Consider the following 7985-nt stretch of genomic DNA (forward strand, 5'->3'; position numbering starts at 1 on the left):
CATACAAGTAAACAAACATACAATCAATCAAACAAACAAACAACAGAAAAATCAAACAAACCACCCCACTATAAGATACAAGAAGATTAATATAAATATCATCATATATACTCCTGATACTGAACACAATTATAAAACTTATAGAGAAGAAATTTAAAACTGACTTCCAATTAATCTCTGTACTTTATCTATCCATTACTTTATACCGCAGTTATATATGTGTGTGTGTGTGTGTGTGTGTAATTATTATTATTATCAGCACAGCATGAAACTCTTAATCTCAGGATCGTTGGTTCGAGCCGCACATTGGGGTTGGACTAGATGACTCTTGGGTCCCTTTCAACTCTACAATTCTATGATTTTTTATGAAAACCAATATTCATTTCATCGTCCTGCAAAAAAAATCTACAGAACTCAAGCAACCTCCAGCTAGATCAGGGGCAAAACATAAATGGTTATCCACATTTATTTCCTTGGTTTCTGTCCTTGCTCCTAAGTTTGTCCTTACATACTTACATGTGGCCTCCTCTTATTATCAAGATTGCTCTGTATTTTGTCTATCTTTGCTAACCAACGGTTATTTGGCTTCGATGCGGCTCTTGAGTACAACTTATTCACTCAGGCTCTTATCACACTGCTCTCTAAATGTGCCATGGGTCAATTTCTGTTTTGCCATCTGCCTTTGCACACAAGGTAGGCTTGCTTGCTTATATTATTTGGAACGATCTGCTTTTGGGCCGACAGTTAAATGATGCCCAGGGAAGTGAATTGTGCGGGATAAGCCATGGGAGTGTGGTTAATGCAAGTTTGGTTACCTTCTGCAACTGAGGAGCACTCTTATTTTCCTTTTTTAAAAAATATAATTTTTTATTCATTTTAACGTATCATTTTCAACAGTAATTAAACATAATTTTACATCTTATACAGTTTTTTTTTACCTGCATCAATCACATCTGAAAATTTTCCAATCTAATCACTTAGTATACCTTTCTTACTTTCACTATTGCATTTAAATCTCATAACTAATATCTCTCTTCTTTTCCTATTTTACAATGTTTCATATATTTCTCCTTACAAAACTTCCTGTAGTCCTACTAATGTTGTTTGTTGATTACAGTTGCTCTTCAAACAGTTCGTATATTTCTTCCAATCTTCCCTAAATCTCTGGTCCCGCAGGTTTCGAATCCTTCCTGTCATTTTGTCCAATTCTAAATAATCCATTAATTTCGTCTGCCATTCTTCTTTCGTCGGAATTTCTTCTTGCTTCCATTTTTGGGCTAACAATACTCTTGCCGCTGTTGTTGCATATAAAAACAATTTAACATCTTGTCTATTGATATCCTCACCTATAATACCGGGCACTCTTATTTTCCAACCCAGGCAAGGAACTTTTTTGCGTTCTGCTCAGGGTGCGAATGGGGTGCGAATGGGGCTCCGGAATGGATCCAGAGGTACCACTGTAATAGGTGAAGAGATACCAAAAGAGGACAAAATACCTTTTATGTATGCAACGACAGCACCAAGAATGCTTCTAGCCCAGAGATGGAAGGACGGAGAAGTACTGACCAGAGAAAAATGGAAGACTAAACTGATGGAGTATGCTGAGATGGCGAAACTGACAGGGAAGATCAGAAACCAGGAAGATCAAGTATTCCAAAAAGACTGGAGTAAATTTTTAATATATCTAAAGGTAAAAGGTAAAAGTACCCTTGACCATTAGGTCCAGTAGTGGCCGACTCTGGGGTTGCGGCGCTCATCTTGCTTTTCTGGCCAAGGGAGCCAGCATACAGCTTCCGGGTCATGTGGCCAGCAGGACTAAGCCACTTCACCCCGTCGCAGGGATTCGAATCGCCAACCTTCTGATCGGCAAGTCCTAGGCTCTGTGGTTTAGACCACAGCGCCACCTGCGACCCTTTAATATATCTAAAAGATGACTGTAAACAGTTAAAATCATTGGCAGGGATATAATAACACTTGTAATTAGTTATGGTAATTATGGATAGATAATAGATGGATAAGGGTAAAAGATGCAGAATACTTTATTTTAAATATGGAGCCTGTGGAGGGAGGGGAGGAGATCCAAAAGTTTGAAAGAACCTTTTATTTTTATGTTTGAAATGGTTGAAGTTATAATGTGTAAAACCAATAAAAAAACTTTTTAAAAGAGAAAAAACCAGGCTACTTCAAGGACTGTTTCCTGCTCTTCTCAGCTCCTAAGAACGTAAAAAGAGTTTATGGATCAGGCCCGTGGCCCATCGAGTCCAGCATCCTGTTCCCCCAGTGGCCCAACCGTATGCCTGTAGGAAACCCACAAGCAGGACTTGAGTGCAAGAGCATCGCGATCCCTTCCTGCGTTTTCCAGCAACTGGCATTCAGAAGCATTGGTCCCTCTGAATGTGGAAGCAGAGCATAGCCATCCTGGCTAGTTAGCCATTGACAGCCGTTTCCTCCAGGAATTTCTCCCATCCTCTTTTGAACCCTAACACTGTCTGGAGAGGGAGCAAATTCATCTGCATTAGACAATTTGTAAAGGATGAAGAAATGAGGGATCAGCTCCCCGCCTCTCTAGCTCTGAAACTGTTAGCACAGGAACAGTGCACCGGGTTGTTGTTGTTGTTTAGTCATTTAGTCGTGTCCGACTCTTCGTGACCCCCTGGACCAGAGCACGCCAGGCACTCCTGTCTTCCACTGCCTCCCTCATGTTCATAGCTTCGAGAACACTGTCCAACCATCTCGTCCTCTGTCGTCCCCTTCTCCTTGGGCCCTCCATCTTTCCCAACATCAGGGTCTTTTCCAGGGAGTCTTCTCTTCTCATGAGGTGGTCAAAGTACTGGAGCCTCAGCTTCAGGATCTGTCCTTCCAGTGAACACTCAGGGCTGATTTCCTTTGGAATGGAGAGGTTTGTTCTTCTTGCAGTCCATGGGACTTTCAAGAGTCTCCTCCTGCACCATAACTGCCAGCCAATTTCTAGCTGATTATCCCAAGCTGGAATTCTACGAAGGGAGTGTGGAGGAGCACAGGAAAAATAATAAGAACCAAATAAACTCTCTATGAAAATGATGTATAGATGGTATATATCACCGGTTAAATTGGCAAAAATGTATAAAAATGAAAAGAAAGAGTGTTGGAGGTGTGAAGTGGAAAGTACGTTTTACCATATGTGGTGGAATTGCAAAAAGGTAAAAGTCTACTGGGAAATGATATATAATGAGTTGAAGAAAATGTTGAAAACAACTTTTGCAAAAAACCCAGAAGCCTTTCTACTAGACATTTTAGGTTTATATACCGAAAGAAAAGAGGACTCTATTTATGCATGCCCCTACAGCTGCGAGAATGCTGATTGCACAAAATTGGAAGACGGGAGAAATACCAACTAAAGAACAATGGCAAGAGAAGTTGATGAACTATGCAGAGCTGGCAAAAATGACAGACAGACTACGAGAAAAAGACAACAGTGACTTTGAAAAAGAATGGGAACCATTTATATTATATCTGCAGAAACAAAGAAAGCCTATAGACTTGATGGCAGGATTTAAATAAACATTCACATCATTAGGATTAGAAAATGTGTAGACGATAGGGAAATAATATGGTGGACTTATTTTTATGTTTTTATGTTAGATGTTATTGTATAAGTATACTATTAGTATTTTTTCTTTTAGGAGGTAGCAAGGTGGGTGAATTTTGAATTCTGGTGCTGGAGGAGACTCTTGAGAGTCCCATGGACTGCAAGAAGATCAAACCTCTCCATTCTGAAGGAAATCAGCCCTGAGTGCTCACTGGAAGGACAGATCCTGAAGCTGAGGCTCCAAGACTTTGGCCACCTCATGAGAAGAGAAGACTCCCTGGAAAAGACCCTGATGTTGGGAAAGATGGAGGGCGCAAGGAGAAGGGGACGACGGAGGACGAGATGGTGGGACAGTGTTCTCGAAGCTACCAGCATGAGTTTGACCAAACTGCGGGAGGCAGTGGAAGACAGGAGTGCCTGGCGTGCTCTGCTCCAGGGGGTCACGAAGAGTCGGACACGACTAAACGACTAAACAACAACAAGGTGGGTGAAAGGAGAAACAAACCAGAAGCGGAAGTTGGGGGAAGCCTAGGAGGGGAAGGAGGGAGGAATGAATAGAAAATGTTATGGATATGAGATGTATGCAATTGTTACGAAAAAGGAGCAATGCAGCAGCGAGCTCCAGATGGCTGGAAAGCCAAACAGGATGTTGATGTTTGGGACTGTTCCGTGGGAACAAAGGAACAGTCTATTCACTGTACTGAGCACCGGATGTGAGCTCAGAGTGTCATCTGACCTGTACTGGAAGTACAAGGGAGGAGTTTATTTTCTCTCTCTCTGCTGTTGGTGTTAAGAGAGTGCAGACATGTTTCTCTGTACTGCTGGAAAGACAGAAATAAAGGCATGTAAATACATTTCTGTCTGTCTCTTTCCCCTCCCTGGGGATGGCAGGGGAGGAGTGGTGTGTTCTTCTCACGTTAGAGGAGGATCGCCGATTGAGACCTCGCCTGATCTTGCCGGGAGTCGCAGACGGGGAGGTCAACAAGGAACTCAAGCCAGGTGCCTGGAGAGTGGCCAATGCCTCTGACAAGGCTTGATTCCTACAGCAATGAATGAAAAAGAAAACTGAATAAAAATTAAATTAAAAAAAAAGAACGGAATAAACTCTGACCCATCCCACCTGCCTTTCATGGCAAGCTTCTCAGGGCCCACAGGGAGGTTCAGGCGGTGAGTCTGTGACAGCCTCCTAACTCATCTCTTCCTGGTGAGGTACCGTATGTAGGTCAGTAGTACGAAGCTCTGTTTACGGATGGAAAACTGGAGTGACAGGGACATCTTTGGGCGTTTACTCTTCATGCACAATGTTTATGCTGCCCTTGAGCATCCTTCTCTGTCTGTCTCCTTGAGCATCCTTCTCTGCCTGTCTCTCGCTGTTTATTTATGCAGGCGGGTGATCGTTCTCAGTGCAGAATAGAAAGCTGAGGAGAGGCAGCTGTTGATGTGAATGGCAATCCTGCCTTGCCTGGTTAGAGGAACGTGGGGACCTTAAAGACTTGGTTGGATCAGATCACAGAGTTGTAAAATTTGAAGGGACACCTGAGGGCCATCTAGTCCAACCCCTTGCAACATAGGAATTGAGGCTGTTGCTCAGCAGCAGAATAATAATAATAATAATAATAATAATAATAATAATAATAATAATAATTTATTATTTATACCCTGCCCATCTGGCAGGGCTTCCCCAGCCACTCTGGGCGGCTTCCAAAAAAAAAATATTAAAATACTGTACTACATCAAACATTAAAAGCCTCCCTAGACAGGGCCGCCTTCAGATGTCTTCTAAAGGTCTGGTAGTTGTTGTTCTCTTTGACATCTGGTGGGAGGGCGTTCCACAGGGCGGGTGCCACCACCGAGAAGGCCCTCTGCCTGGTTCCCTGTAACTTGGCTTCTCGCAATGAGGGAACCGCCAGAAGGCCCTCGGAGCTGGACCTCAGTGTCCGGGCAGAATGATGGGGGTGGAGATGCTCCTTCAGGTATACTGGACCGAGGCCATTTAGGGCTTTAAAGGTCAGCACCAACACTTTGAATTGTGCTCAGAAACGTACTGGGAGCCAGTGTAGGTCTTTCAGGAGCGGTGTTATGTGGTCTCGGAGGCCGCTCCCAGTCACCAGTCTGGCTGCCGTATTCTGGATTAGCTGCAGTTTCCGGGTCACCTTCAAAGGTAGCCCCGAAAACCAGTTGCTGGAAACCAGAGAGTTGTTCTTGTTCTCAAATCCTGTTTGTAGGTTTCCCAAAATGGGCATCTGGTTGGCCACTTTGAGAACAGGACGCTGTACTAGACGGGCCACTGGCCCTGATCCTGCAGGCATCTTCTTGGGCCCTTAAAGGAACAGGCTTCAGTCGAAGCACAATTTTTGAAGGCCTTTCAAGGAAGCTTCAGGTTGTTCCGCACTTTGAATTGTGCTCAGAAACATATTGGGAGCCAATGTAGGTCTTTCAAGACACGGTTTGTGTGCAGCAGGACTCAGATTTAGTCCCTACCTAAAAGGACTCCCCAGGATCACAGCTAGGAAACACCCCTTCCGTTCCTGGCACCTCAGAGGCCCCCACCAGTAGAAAAGCCTTGGCCAATGGTTTGACTCATCCTAATGCAATTTCATGGGACGCGGGTGGCGCTGTGGGTTGAACCACAGAGCCTAGGACTTGCCGATCAGAAGGTCGGTGGTTTGAATCCCTGTGACGGGGTGAGCTCCCGTTGCTCAGTCCCTGCTCCAGCCAACCTAGCAGTTCGAAAGCACGTCAAGGTGCAAGTAGATAAATAGGTACTGCTCTGGTGGGAAGGTAAACAGCGTTTCCATGCGCTGCTCTGGTTCGCCAGAAGCAGCTTAGTCATGCTGACCACATGACCTAGAAGCTGTACGCCGCCTCCCTTGGCCAGTAAAGCGAGATGAGCGCCGCAACCCCAGAGTTGGCCACGACTGGACCTAATGGTCAGGGGTCCCTTTACCTTTTAAGTTAGATAATGGGACGCGGGTGGCGCTGTGGGTTAACCCACAGAGCCTAGGACTTGCCGATCAGAAGGTCGGTGAGCTCCTGTCGCTCGGTCCCTGCTCCTGCCAACCTAGCAGTTCGAAAGCACAAAGTGCAAGTAGATAAATAGGTACCGCTCCGGCGGGAAGGTAAACGGCGTTTCTGTGCGCTGCTGCTGTGGTTCGCCAGAAGCGGCTTAGTCCTGCTGGCCACAACATGGAAGCTGTACGCCGGCTCCCTCGGCCAGTAAAGCAAGATGAGCGCCGCAACCCTAGAGTCGTCTGTGACTGGACCTAATGGTCAGGGTCCCTTTAACTTTAATGCAATTTCATATTGACAGATGTGTACATTTTCATTGCCAACTGATATATGCAGCAGCAGCAGCAACAAGAAAATTTTACGATGGGTTTTACAAATGCCACTTGCAAGAATTTTTAAGCTTCCCTTCAGCTGTTGGTGTGCATGTGTGAAATACCAGTTAAATGCCCTCGTCTCAAGCTTTTTAACGGGTAGGGCCACGAAGATGAATTTACAATTATATATCAAGTTTCCTGCATTTTTCGTGTCACCTTTAAACAGATGTCTCCTATCCAAAGTGGGTTTCTTTAGTCCTTTGCCCACCAGTTTTCAAATAGCTGCACACATTCAGGAACGTATCCCGCAACTGCATACACTTTTTAAACCTCCCCTTCCTGGCACTCAGTTCTGTCCTCCAGCGCTTTGCTGCTGCTCTCTGCTGTCCAGAATCTGCCACCTGAGGCAGTCTGCCTGATGACAGGGCCAGCTCTCATGGTCTGGCTGCTCCATATGACTTTTTTTAGGGGGGGGAATGGTTAATACGACATGTCCCTTAGCTGCTCTCCTTCTCTGCACTCTCCCCTGATCTTGCCAACTTCACTTGAGAATGGAAGGAACAGAACACTGAAAAAAACAGTACAGTGGTACCTCGGTTCTCAAACTTCATCTGTTCCGGAAGTCTGTTCCAAAACCAAAGCATTCCAAAACCAAGGTGCGCTTTCCCATAGAAAGCAATGCAAAATCCATTCCAGACTTTTAAAAGCAACCCCTAAAACAGCAATTTAACATGAATTTTACTATCTAACAAGACCACTGATCCATAAAATGAAAGCAATAAACAATGTACAGTAATACCTCGGGTTACAGACGCTTTGGATTGCGTGATTTCGGGTTGCGCACTGCACCGCACCCGGAAGTACCAGAACGGGTTACTTCTGGGTTTTGGCGCTTGCACATGCACAGAAGTGCTAAATCATGCTTTGCGCGTGTGCAGAAGTGCCAAATCGCGACCCGCGCATGCGCAGACGCGGTTCTGAAGGTTGCAAACGCTGCGGGTTGCGAACGTGCTTCCCGCACGGATCACGTTCACAACCCGAGCATCCACTGTACTGCAGTCACACAATCAATCAATCAATCAATCAGTCAGTCA

Source organism: Podarcis raffonei, chromosome 3 (genome assembly GCF_027172205.1).
Source record: "Podarcis raffonei isolate rPodRaf1 chromosome 3, rPodRaf1.pri, whole genome shotgun sequence".
Lineage (NCBI taxonomy): Eukaryota > Metazoa > Chordata > Lepidosauria > Squamata > Lacertidae > Podarcis > Podarcis raffonei.